This window comes from Lepidochelys kempii, chromosome 3 (genome assembly GCF_965140265.1).
Source record: "Lepidochelys kempii isolate rLepKem1 chromosome 3, rLepKem1.hap2, whole genome shotgun sequence".
Classification (NCBI taxonomy): Eukaryota; Metazoa; Chordata; order Testudines; family Cheloniidae; genus Lepidochelys; species Lepidochelys kempii.
The window spans coordinates 33,825,647-33,838,555 of NC_133258.1; positions in this window are offsets into that span (position 1 = coordinate 33,825,647).

The window sequence follows — 12,909 nt, forward strand, 5'->3', positions numbered from 1 at the left end:
CAGATCCCATGCATTCCCCTTTCAAAGACATATCTTGTATTTACTCTGCAATTGTAGTATATTGATTGTGGACTACTGAGTTCAGTACAGGTGACTGAAACTAAGTAAACCGCTGGGTGAGTGATAACTAACCATGTTTAATCTCTTGGCTCCAGTGGCGGATTAGCTATTGTGCCAACGGGGCCCCGGAAAATTAGGGGCTCTGGAAAAAATGGGCACCCCCACACCCTAGCCCACTCTACCATCCCAGTGCTCCTGCCAGGGAGCGGGGTCAGGGACTTGCCCCACTCCACCTGCCTGGCGCTCCTGCCAGGGAGGGGGGCAAGCTGCCACACCCCGACCCCACTCCCCGGCAGGAGTGTGGGGAAGGGGAGCAGCGGGGACTGCAGGGGGAAGGGGCTCCCACTTGTTCTGGCCCAAAGCCCCACAAAAGCTTAATCCATCTCTGCTTGGCTCCAAAATGAAATCTCATAGCTCATTTCAACTATTTTGGTTAGGATACTCAGTCAAGAGTACACAATATTTTGTCTTTTAGTACAACAGTAGAATATGAACATCCAGTTATGGTTGAGATTATGATTTCATTTACACCAATAAATAACTGAAATAACTGCTATGGATTCAATGCAATTATTCTGGATTTACACCTGTGTAACCGAGAGCATAATTTAGTATGGTGTCTTTATTTAGATGTAAATATACAGCTACATTTACTTTGTATTGTTGTTTTTCAGTGACTGATTATATTGCTTACACATTATTAACATCTGTGATGATCCCCATGCCCTCAAGACATTAGGTGAATTAAGTCCCTTATGACTTTTTAATGCAATATTCCAGATAACGTATTGGAACCTAAATTTTCAAAAATTTCCACTAATTTTTGGTGCCTCTGTAGTTTGGGCATTCAGCTAAAGATGCTTAAGTCTCTAAGGTACCACAAGTACTCCTTTTCTTTTTGCGAATACAGACTAACACGGCTGTTACTCTGAAAGTTATCTGGGTGTAACTAAAATATGTAGGCATTTCAATTTGGACACACAAATTCTGAGGCACTGAAAATTAGTACTTTTGAAAATGTAGGCCATGATATCAAATGATATCTAATGCTGCAGCTGGCCTCATTCAGAGGAAAATAATACAACCTCTGAATGTTTTCTTATTAAATCGGCACAAGAAATCAGATACTTGACCTGCGCAAGGACTGTTTACAGGCTTTTACAGAGCACATTTTTACAGAGCATATGTACCACGTACATATGCCAATTCAGATATGGTCCATAAAAATCAAAGTTATTGAAAGATTAAGCAACTCTAATTATCTGAATAAAGATGCTTGAACTGATCTCTAGTTGCATCTTCTTCCTTTCACCAAAAAGATAAAATTATAGTTCTCCTTTTGTTTGTGTGCTAGTTTATAATGTCCAGTCATAACTTCGTTATTTTCACCACTGACTGGTTTTTTGAGGTGGTCAAATGCTCAAAATTAAATTGTCAATTAAAGTGACAGTTTTTGCCTTTACTTTGCAAATAACATTCAATTAATAGCATTGTGCCACCTTAGTTGAAGACCCAAACCAAAAAAAAAGGAATGAATTCTTAAATGAAAAATAGCAAAATTGGTGAAACAGCATATTAAATTAACCGCATTCAATCATTTCTCCATTTCTTGCTCTTTTTTAAGAGTGGAAAACCATATTTCAGCGAAGGATTCATTTGAAAAAACACTCATTTGGCAAATATACAGATGTTTTATGCTTTATGGTTAACTGCACTGTAGGTTATCTAATCTCAAAGCAGTGGTATGCACCTTAAGAAGTTATCAACTAGGCCAGTCACCTCAGGGTAAACTTGATTTTGCTCTCAAAGAAAGATTGTGATAATGACAAAGATTTGACAATTAACATACAGTAAGGTTCAGAGCAGAGGTGACTGGCTGTTTGAAAAGAGCTGTGGCATGCAGTTTATGACATCCTTTATTTTAACACTGCTCAGTATATCCTGTAAAATGCTTTAAGCCAGTTTATTTCTTTGTTAATGGCTTGTGATTGCAATCAGGCATGCCCCACAGACAGCTTCACACTTCCGTGTGAGGTATTATTTGATAAAAACCTTAATCGATAAATCTAATTTCTTCTCTTGCCAGATACAGTTACAAAATGTGTTTCCAATTTAGGTATAGATCAATTTTCCTGGTACGTCAAATAACCTGTAAGAATCTTAAAGCTTTGTACCAAGCTAGCATTCAAAATCCATATGACTGTGCTTTAAACCTAGCATTAAAAAAAAAATGCAGTGAATCCATCTTTCCCAGGAATTTTTAAGGATGAATGAACAAAGGCTGCAGAATTCAATGAGTGAAAATACACAATGCAGAGTGGGGCCTCCAGAACCTCTCTCCAGAAGCCCATTTTTAAAATGTCATACATTATTAAATTGCTACAATGATTTACCAATTAAATAATGTATTTTTGATTTAAGACTGGTGTTTGGACAGTCAGAGAACATATCATGACAAAAATAGGGGTTTCTGCAAAAGTCAGTATGTAAAAGAAATGATGTCATAAATCCTATGAATTGTACCTTGGGTAAATGTTAATATTAGTCCAGATCATCCTAGGACACATGCAGAAATTAAAGCTGGTTGGAAATTGAAATTTCCATCCCACAGGAAATGTTGATGTTTCACTTTTTTTTTTTTGTCCTAAATCCGGATAAAAAGTAAAAATAGTGAAATTTTTCACAAAATGAAAAATTCTGAAAAAAATTGGTACAAAAACATTGAGTTGGTTTGGTTTGTTGAACTGAATTGAAACATTTTGGTTTCTCTTGGTTTCACATTAATCTGTGTCCCGCTGAGCTGCCAGGGGTCTCATAGGAGTTATAGTTCAGTCCCTCATGTTTCCATTTTCCTCTATGGCTGGGCTCCCCGGATGGACATCTCCCATGTTGCACTGTGGTCTTTCTGCTGGTTGAACTGACACAGCACATCATGACCATAAGAGACTTGTGGGCACAAGGCACCCAAACTACAACTCACATGGGGCTCCACAACAGGTCAAGTGGACAGAGATTAATGTTGAACTGACCCGAAATGAAGTATTTTGGTTCTCTTAGCCAAACCAAAATGTTTTGATTCAGGTGAACTCAATTCAAACAAAATATTTCACTTTTACTTTCCCAAATGCAAACCGAAAATTTTTGAAAAACACAAAAAAAATCCTTTTGGAAAATTTTGGTTTTTTGTAGAAAATGAGTTTTCCATCGAAAAAACATTTTGACATAACAATCTGAGCAGTTCTAAGAGAAATGAGATTTCTGTGATATCTGTCGCTATCACGGGGAAAGTCGGGGGATCTCTTTACAAAATGATTGTCATCTGACCTACTTACCACATGATTTAAAGTTATAATACAGATAGGATTTAGCCCTCATATTCATGCTTTTCTATGGCACTCATCACTACAGTATCTGAGCTCTCCCTAAAAATTAATGTCTTGACCCTCACAACTCTCTTGTGAAGGAGCGTAAGTATTCTTACCATATCTTAGGGTGATGTCTACACTACGAAATTAGGTCAATTTTACAGAAGTCAATTTTTAGAAATCAATTTTATACAGTTGATTGCGTATGTCCACACTAAGCGCATTAAGTCAGCGGAGTGCATCCTCACTGCAATGGCTAGCATCGACTTATGGAGCGGTGCACTGTGGGTAGCTATCCCACAGTTCCCGCAGTCTCCGCCGCCCATTGGAATTTTGGGTTAAGCTCCCAATGCCTGATGGGGCAAAAAGATTGTCACAGGTGGTTTTGGGTACATGTCATCAGTCGCCCCTCCTCCGTGAAAGCAACGGCAGACAATCGTTTTGCGCCTTTTTTCCGTGCAGACGCCATACCATCACTGCTGCTCTTGTGTCCTGGGTGCTGCTGTCAGCAGACGGTGCAGTACGACTGCTAACCATTATCACCGCTTCCTCTGCAACTCTGCTCTCCTGCTCTTGTAAATGAGCTCAGTCCCAATAGCAAATTTCTCCATGTCGTAGTCATCCACTGCTTCCACTGCAACTCTGCTCTCCTGGTGCCATGAATCCACCTCACAGGTCCTCTCGTTGTTCTGTATAAATATGTATTTTTGTGGCATCCGTCGTCATCCACCGCTTCCACTGCAACTCTGCTCTCCTGCAGATGCCATACCATGGCAAGCATGGAGCCCACTCAGCTCACTGCTACTATTGTGGGCATTGTAAATGTAACCCTTCTGCCCGTCAGAGTTGGCAGCAACAAGGGCCGGGTTCAATATCTAGGGGATCCATTCCAATAACACAATGCAAACTGGCTCGAGCCCCCACCCAGTGACCTGGGACAAATATATACCACCCCCGCTGGGCGCCTCCAAGAGGCAATACTTCCCCTCTTGAAAGCACCTAGTCTGAGTGTAGCAAAAAGCCTTTTAATAACAGAGAGAAACAATGTGGCATTATGTTGGGGAAACACCACCAACAGGATTCATAACACAACCCATAAGCAAAAAACCCACCCCAAGCAAATTGGGGCATGCCTTTTCCCTTTGGTTCTTGAGTCCAGCAACCCCAAATCACCCAAAGTCCCAAAAGTCCAATGACCCAAAAGTCTCTGTCCCTGGTCAGGGCAGCCCCAGAGTTCAGAAGTTTATCTGCAGAGCTTTACCTCCCAACCTGGGTGGAAATGGGGGCGGGGGTAAAAGGCACCTTACATGATCTGAAGTTGACCACCCCACAGCTCCATAGGCCTTCGCTCCGCTCCACCAGCCACCCCACAAACTGCTTCGCTCCGCTCCACGGCCCACAAGCAGCTCCCGCCGTCCCACAAACTGCTCCATGTCCCACCAGCAGCTCCCGCCGTCCTATGAACTGCTCCACCAGCCTGTCCACAAGGCACTCCAGCCATCCCGCAAACTTCTCCACAATATATCTTCAGGCTCCCCCACTACTTAACACAATGCTCAGTGATTTCAGCTCTTTGGTGAATTCAGCTTGTAGTAGGGGAGCCTCAGTGCTGGTGCACCATTAGCCCAAAGTGAGCTCAGCAGCCTGTAACTAGACCCCTAATGAAATCAATATTAGCTCTGACATTCCACAGTGGAGAGAGGAGGAAGTGCAATTAGCATGTAAGGCCCTCACCAAGAGACCCATACCACCAAGTATTAATACTTATCCCCAACCTCTCTCAATTCACAGAGTTTTGGAACCCATGACCCTTGCCTAGCAAGTGCTACTTAGTTGATGGTGAGTCCCTCCATCATAACAAAAGGCCAAGTACAGTTCCAAGCACAGTTCCCATAATCAGGGTAATAACAATTTATTCTTCCTGCCCCAATAACAGAGACACTGGGGATCCCACAGCAGCCAAAGTGACCATTTGGGCAGCTATGGCCTCATTCTAGGCGTGGTGGGTGTGCCTATGCAAATGAGATTAGCCCCTGAAGTTCTTTTCCACAACTTGCCACTCCTCACCACCAGATGTCAGGGTGGAGCTCATCCTGACACTGCTTACATAAACACCTCGCACATTATCCTGGAGTACATGCAGAACTGGGCTAAGAGACGCCAGCACGAGGATGATTTTGATAAGGACATGGACACAGACATTCCTGAAAGCGCAGAATGTGGCAATTGGGACATCATGGTGGCAGTGGCACTGGTTGATACAGTGGAACGCCGATTCTGGGCCCAGAAAACAAGCACAGACTGGTGGGACAGCGTGGTGTTGCAGGTATGGGATGATTCCCAGTGGCTGCGGAACTTTTGCATGCATAAGGCCACTTTCCTGGAAATCTGTGAGTTGCTTTCCCACACCCTGAAGTGCAGGAATACCAAGATGAGAGCTGCCCTGACAGTTGAGAAGCGAGTGGCGATAGCCCTGTGGAAGCTTGCAAAGCCTGACTGCTACCGGTCAGTCGGGTATCAATTCGGAGTGGGCAATTCTACTGAGGGGGCTGCTGTGATCCAAGTAGCCAGTGCAATCATTGACGTTCTGTTATCAAGGGTAGTGACTCTGAGAAATGTGCAGGTCATAGTGGATGGCTTTGATGCAATGGGTTTCCCTAACTGTGGTGGGGCCATAGACCGAACGCCTATCTTGGCACCGGACTGCCTAGCCAACCAATACATAAACCGCAAGGGGTATTTCTCAATGGTACTGCAAGCACTGATGGATCACAAGGGACGTTTCACCGACATCAACGTGGGATGGCTGGGAAAGGTGCATGACGCTTGCATTTTTAGGACATTCAGGCTGTTTGAGCAGCTGCAAGAATGGACTTACTTCCCAGACCAGAAAATTACTGTTGGGGATGTTGAAATGCCAATAGTTATCCTTGGAGACCCAGCCTACTCCTTTCTCCCATGGCTCATGAAGCCATACACAGGCAGCCTGAACAGCAATAAGGAGCAGTTCAACTATAGGCTGAGAAGTGCAGAACGGTGGTAGAATGTGCATTTGGACATTTAAAAGCTTGCTGGCGCTGTTTGCTGACTAGGTCAGACCTCACATAACCAATATTCCCATTGTTATTGCTGCTTGCTGTATGCTCCATAATATCTGTGAGAGTAAGGGGGAGACGTTTATGGTTGAGGGAAATCGCCTGGCTGCAAATTTTGAACAGCCAGACACCAGGGTGATTAGAAGAGCACAGCAAGGCACACTGTGCATCAGAGAGGCTTTGAAAACTAGTTTCATGACTGGCCAGGCTTCGGTGTGACAGTTGTGTGTAATTCTTCTTGATGCAAACCCGCCCCCTTTGTTGATTTTAATTCCCTGTAAGCCAACCACCCTCCCCCCTTTGAAATAAAGTAACCATTGTTTTGAAACCATGCCTTCTTTCTCTATTCATTAAAAAAAAGTGGAGATAACTGACAAGGTAGCCTGGGTGGCGTGGGGTGGGGGAGGAAGTAAGGACAAGGCCACATTGCTTATTGCAGCCACACTACAAATCAAAACTGTTTGAATGACAGCCTTCTGTTGCTTGGGCCATCCTCTGAGTGAAGTGGCTGGGTGCCCGGAGCCTTCCTTCCCCTCCCCTCCCTACCCCTGCCCCCCTGCGTTCTTGGGCGTCTGGGTGAGGACGATACGGAACTTGGGGAGGAAGGTAGGCGGTTGTACAATGGATGCAGCGGGGTCTGTGCTCTTGTTGGCTTTCCTGCAGCTGCACCAGACTCTTCATCATGTCCATTTGCTCCCCCATTAGCCTTATCATCACCTCCTGCCTCCGCTCTTCGTGCTCCTGCCTCTACTCTTCACGCTCCTGCCTCTGCTCTTCTCGCTCACTTAATGTTTTCCTAACCTCTAACTCTGAATGCCTCCATGCTGTGCTCTATCAGTGCGGGAGGACTGCATGAGCCTGGAAAACATGTCATCGTAAGTGCGATTTTTTCGCCTTCTAATCTGAGATAACCTCAGGGAAGGAGATGATGGGGGAGCCTAGAAACATTTGCAGCTGGGGGGAGATAAAAAGGGAGAGTAAAATTTAAGATCATACATTTCTGAGAACAAAAGGGAGACTCTTTCACAGTAAATCAAGCAATTCTCAGCAGACAGCACATGTGCTTTAGGCACATGGTCGCATTTTGCCTTTTATATTGAGCGCCTGCCAGTATGGTGACACATCACACACGGCAGGGCAACAGAATTCGGTTTCTAGGCAGCCATGGTAAGGCAAAGGGTACGCTGGGTTGGCTTCTTATGCATAACATGTGAGAATGGTTTCAAACTGCAGCGCCATCCTTTCCCATAGCAAGCAATGTGTTGGGTTTCACATTTAAAAGGAGGGTTATAGTTTTTGGGTGGATGTACAGCACACACCTCACTCCATTCCTCCGCGTAGCTATTCTCTGGGATGATTCCTTTTAGCCAACCGCAAACAGCCCAGCATGAATGAGGTCCTTTTACTGTTCCCTTACAAAAATTCCCCTATTTCAACCAGGTGACCATAAATAATATCACTCTCCTGAGGCTAACACAGAAAGATATAGACTGAAAGTTGCTTGAATGCGACCAAAACCCAGGACCATTCGCTGCCATGCTTTGTGCTCCAATGATTCCAGAATACTTTAGGAGTACCTTCAGGAGAGCTTCATGGAGATGTCCCTGGAGGATTCCTTCTCCATCCCCAGACACATTAACAGACTTTTCCAGAAGCTGTACTGACTGCGAATGCATCCCAATTCTTCAGGGAAAATCAAACATTAAACACTATTGCTTTTAAACCCTGTACTGTAGTTACAAATGTGCACTCACCAGAGGTGCCATCTCCAGCTTCAGGGTCGGGGATCCCACCTTGGGAGGGTATTGGCTCCAGGGTGATGAAAAGGTCCTGGCTGCCGGGGAGAATGGATTCACCACTTGCCTGCTGCGCATTCTCCTCCTCTTCCTCCTCTTCCTCATCCACAAAATCCTCCTCCCTGTTGCATGAGAGTCCCCCCTTGCAGATGTCCATGGACAGTGGTGGGGTAGTGGTAGGGTGCCCTCCTAGAATGCCATGCAGCTGATCATAGAAGTGATATGTATGGGGCTCTGACCCAGAGTGGCTGTTTGCCTCCTTTGTCTTTTGGTAGGTTTGCCTCAGCTTCTTAACTTTCAAGCGGCACTGCTGTGTGTCCCTGTTGTAGCCTCTTTCCCACATGCTCTGTGCGATTTTGGCAAATATATTTGCATTTCTTCTTTTTGATCGGAGTTCTGCCTGCACAGATGCTTCTCCCCATACAGCAATCAGATCCAGTGTCTCCCGGTCGCTCCATGCTGGAGATCGTTTGCGATTCTGGGGGGACTGCATGGTCACCTGTGCTGCTGAGTTCGCCACTCTGACCAAACAGGAAATGAAATTCAAAAGTTCCCAGGGCTTTTCCTGTGTACCTGGCTAGTGCATCGGAGTTCAAATGCTGTCCAGAGCGGTCACAATGGAGCACTCTGGCATTCCCGGATGTCAATGCTGTCAATTTGCATCCACAATACCCCAAATTCGACCCAGCAAGGTCGATTTTAGCACTACTCCCCTCACGGGGGAGGGGTACAGAAGTTGATTTTAAGAGCCCTTTAAGCCAGCGGAACGGAGTTGGTTGTGTGGACGCATTCATTTTAAAATCAACCCAACGCAGCTAAATTCGACCTAATCCCGTAGTGTAGACCAGGCCTTAGATACTGGAAACAGAGGCACAGAGAGATAAATGACCTAATCCAAAACCTATTGAAGTCAATGGGGAGTGGTCCTAAATGACTTTCCTGTAGTCATTCATGTAGATTAGAGAGGAACTACTGTAAATTTTTATATACGTATATATAGTATTCCATTGTAATTCTTCATTTCCATGTGTATGTGACACTTGATTTCCCTCTGTCTTTCACTGGTGTTCAGTATGCATCATCCATTCACGTATATAGTACACAGGAAAGGATTAAAAAGGGTTTCTCATTATTTTTGAATTATTGCTAATTAAGAACAAATCTGGTCAAATGTGGAAATTAATATCAGAATAAATAAAAGACAAATAAAAATCGTTACTGCTGTGTGCAAATATAGTGAGACGTTATTTACCGTAACATTGTCCTGCACTTTGCTTTTTCTAGATGCATCATACGTTTTCAGATAATGCTGATAAACAAATAATTACAAGGAAAATAAAAGGTAAAATCATAATTCAGTTGCAACCATGCTCCAGCTGCAGGTTTGGGGCATGTTGGAATATCTCTAATGCACACTGGAGATACCACTGTCCATAACGTCCAAATGAACTGGAAATTTTTGCACATAGTATTAAACTTAAGCCTTCAAAAGCATATTAGTTTCTAGGGTGATCCTATTGCTCACAGAGGTCTTAAGAGCCCTTTTCTAGGACAGCAACTCATAATTTGGTGTCATATCTCCTCCTATATCTCTCCTAGAAAATACACTGCCCTTTAGGGTGATAGATACTTGCTTATTAGAGGGAAACAACACTATGATATTTTGGCATCTAGCGGCTTAAGTATCAAATGCAGAGAATTCAAGGACCTGCATTTTCTTGATAGAAGCCTGAGATTTTCTGTGGTTAACAATGTATTTGTCCTTGTGCGTTTCAAATATATTGTGAAGAGATTAGAGCTAAGGCTAAGATTTAGTCATGTGCATTTTTAGTAAAAGTCATGGACAGGTCACAGACAATAAACAAAAATTCACAGCCCCATGACCTGTTCATGACTTAGGGATGCCAGGGTTCCAGTTTTCAACTGGAACATCTGGTCGAAAAGGGACCCTCCCCAGCCTGGTGAAAATGAGCAAGTGAGTGAGGGTGGGGGAGAGCGAGCGACAGAGGGAGGGGGGATGGAGTGAGCTGGGTGGGACCTCGGAAAAGGGTCAGGGAAAGGGTGTTTGGTTTTGTGCGATTAGACTAAATCTTTGGTGTTCTGGGGAGTTCCGGGGGCGCAGCCATTGCTCTGGAGGGGGGTCTCCGGGGCACCCACTAGTACTGGAGGGGGATTCTGGGGTGCCTGCTGGTGCTCAGGGTAGGGGTGGCACAGGACGGTGGCTGCTGCTGCTGGCAGAGGACTACCCCTGGGCCTGCCAGCCGGGGACCACGGCAGATGCTGCTGGTGGGGGGCAACCCAGGATAGCCGCTTTTTGGAGTGGGGGGCGGTCCGGTGCGGCTGGCCCCAGGGTCACTCGAGCTGCTCAGGCTGCCCTGGGGTCAGTCGCACTTGCCAGCTGCAGAAGTCAGTGAGGTCCTGGAAAGTCACTCCATGACTTTGTGACAAACTTGCAGCCTTAGTTCTAGCCAATATGATACTTCATAGACATCCACAGTCATCCCAGAAAATTTATATGGCAAGATATAGAAAACATGATGAGCCAAATTCAGCCCTGGTGTAACAGCATTGACTTCAACTGGCATATAAAAGGAATTAATTTGGTTTCTTGTCTTTAAATAAGCTACTGAAACAACTCTTGTTAAGATCATATTTTGTAGCAAGGCATAATCTTGCAAGAAAGTGGAAATCCACATGGTGTTTAAACATGATGAGTAAAACTCTGGTCCCATTAAAGTTAATGGCAAAACTCCCACCAACTTCAATGAGGCCACAATTTCATCCTATAAGATCCTTGGCAAATGTGTAGTATTTTATATATTTTTGTGTACTTGTTTAGATGTATTATTATTATTATACATTATTAATTATTTATACAGCACCATAATTTTGGTGTTCATGCCACTTCATAAAAACTGTAAGATAACAGATGCCTGCCCCAGTGAGCTCATTTGTGTTGGATTTCTTTCCATCCTCTTTCGTGTTAGACAATGTAAAGTATTTTGAACAGAAGACATTATCCCCAAGATACTCATGTGCATGATGCTGTATCCCGAAGTTGTGGCACTGAGAGCAAGGTATAGAGTGATACAAAATAAAAGCATTGATTGAGAGTATAAGACATACAAGTGGTGATCCCTTTTAATTAAATCTATGTTCCTAATTTGGGATTGTTTACCAACAACGCATTTTTGCAAGTAAGATTTCACTTTTTGTCCCATCCCTTTTGGATAAGTCCTATGAAATTTGTTAGACAAAATCTATCTATAGTATTTTTAACGATCATGTAGAATTTAAAAGAGAATAATCTCCTTGCTATAGAATTTGACAGGATGATGCAATAAAATAAAATAAAACAAAACAAAAACAAAAAACTTGAGAAATTTCATACCTTCAACTTCATTTTCTATTACATTCTATAGGTTTTTACAATAATTTTTTAAAAACTCCATTGGTTTCTTTTCTATTAATTGGACTTACCCAAAAAGGGAAGATATATGTGCCTTCTCACACATCAATCTGTAAAAGCTAAAGCATCAGAGTTAGATTAACTTTACAATTTTTAAAAAAGGGCTAGATGCTCAACTGGTGTAAACTGGGATAACTCCATGGGCATCAATAGAAAGAACTACACTGATTTACACAAGGTGAGGATCTGGTCCATAGTTTCTATGACTATGTAAATTAAGTTATTTTTTTTCTTATGAATGAGCAGTGGTGTCATATTATATGCAAGGTTGACAGGAAAATAAGACATTTGTAGTGAAATGGGTAAACTAATCACTTTTCCTGATGAGTATGTATTCTGGATGAACAGCTATATATGGACAAAAAGATCAGGAGTACTTGTGGCACCTTAGAGACTAACAAATTTGTTCATCTCTAAGATGCCACAAGTACTCCTATTCTTTTTGCTGATACAGACTAACACGGCTGCTACTCTGAAACCTATATATGGACAGAGAATCAAATTTCAGAGTTTCCAAAGAGGATAGTGAACATAAAGGGAGAGATGAAAACCACCTCCTGTATCAGATCACACAAATTTGCAGATAATTATCATGTTCAACCTTGTATGCTAACTTGGTTTCTTAGAGAATGATTTCTAGAGGCCTGTTTTAGATGTGATCCTCTGGGCTTCTAGCCAGAGGTTTCTTACATGGAAGTCATTAGCATACCTGAGAAATATTTTTTGTTGCATTTTATAGTCTACACAATACATTGAGGTTCCTTTTAAGTTACATGACACTTACAGTAATGTGAAACAATCCTCCTCCATCTAACAGCAGGACTTCGACAGCAGGACTTCAAAGGCAAACCACTGCTTCCCCTCCCAGCTCCACCCCATGTTCAGCAGCTCCTGGAAGCAGCTGGGTTGCTTTGAATTCAACTTTACTTGAGAGCTGTCTTATGGCTTCTAATGCAGCCTTTAAAGTAACATGGCAATGTGGCATGTTCAAAGGAGCCCTAGGAAGTGGTGTTGGGGGCAAGCAGGTAGGGAGAGGCCATAGAGGAGGAATGAAGGAAATAGGCTGATGATAGAGGATGCAGGAAGAAGAAGGAGCAATACAAGTTTTGGTTGCCTTTGCAAGT